The following is a 274-nucleotide window of genomic DNA, read 5'->3' on the forward strand; positions in this document are numbered from 1 at the left end:
AGTAATGAAAACAGTGTGGTACTGGCATAAAAACAGAGAAGTCGACCAATGGAATCATATAGAAGACCCGGATTTTAACCCACAAACCTATGAACACTTCATTTTCAGTAAAGGAGCTAAAAGTGTACAATGGAAGAAAGAAAATATAAGTATTTTAAGTAATCTATAGAGAAGAATTCCAGAGAAAATTGGGAGGGGAAGAGGCACGGAGAAGGGAAGAGAAGGGGAGAACATGAAGGAACGGATGCCTGAGATGGAGAAAAGAAAGTGGGAG

The sequence above is a fragment of the Microtus ochrogaster genome, chromosome 10 (assembly GCF_000317375.1).
Source record: "Microtus ochrogaster isolate Prairie Vole_2 chromosome 10, MicOch1.0, whole genome shotgun sequence".
NCBI classification, from domain to species: domain Eukaryota; kingdom Metazoa; phylum Chordata; class Mammalia; order Rodentia; family Cricetidae; genus Microtus; species Microtus ochrogaster.